The sequence below is a fragment of the Nannospalax galili genome, unplaced genomic scaffold (assembly GCF_000622305.1).
Source record: "Nannospalax galili isolate Female #2095 unplaced genomic scaffold, S.galili_v1.0 scaffold45, whole genome shotgun sequence".
Lineage (NCBI taxonomy): Eukaryota > Metazoa > Chordata > Mammalia > Rodentia > Spalacidae > Nannospalax > Nannospalax galili.
Genome location: NW_008355775.1, coordinates 6,725,803 through 6,726,316, shown reverse-complemented (window position 1 = coordinate 6,726,316; position 514 = coordinate 6,725,803). Strand labels below are relative to the sequence as shown.

The following is a 514-nucleotide window of genomic DNA, read 5'->3' as shown; positions in this document are numbered from 1 at the left end:
CTTCCCCGTGCAAAAACCACCTACCTTTAGCCATGCTAGCCTTCTCGGATGCCAATAAGTCCCGTTATGGCATTGTCATTCAGCGCATGGGAAAGGATGACACCTGTTATGTACAAGCCAATCCCAGCTCTGTCCAGTTGGGGGAGCTCCTGCCCTTGTTAAAAATCTTCCAAGTGTGCCAGACTGAGCAGCTCAATATATTCTCCGACAGCCAGTATGTGGTTCAGGCCCTCAGATGTCTTCCTTTTGCTCAGGTAAAAGGCCACAAGGGTCCCATCACTAGAATGATGAGAGCTCTCCAGATTATCTTAGATAACAGACAATGGCCCTGGCACATCTCCCACATAAGATCACACACCAGCTCCCCAGGATCTTGGCAAAGGGAAATGACAAAGTAGATAAACTTATTATGTCTGTAGAGATTCCTCTACTAGAACAAGCCAGAGCCTTACACCAACAACTTCAACTTTCTCCTCACAGTCTGCATTGCCTTCTTCCCGACCTACCCATCTCT

General features: G+C 47.7%; 1 protein-coding gene and 1 pseudogene across 2 annotated transcripts in view; one reads left to right on the top strand and one right to left on the bottom strand.

Annotated features, from left to right (window-relative positions):
• The window catches only part of Arsb (arylsulfatase B), a 245,499-nt gene that overhangs the window by 174,571 nt on the left and 70,414 nt on the right, over positions 1–514 (bottom strand). The window lies entirely within an intron of this gene.
• LOC103750295 overlaps positions 1–514 on the top strand; it is a 48,825-nt pseudogene that overhangs the window by 28,418 nt on the left and 19,893 nt on the right.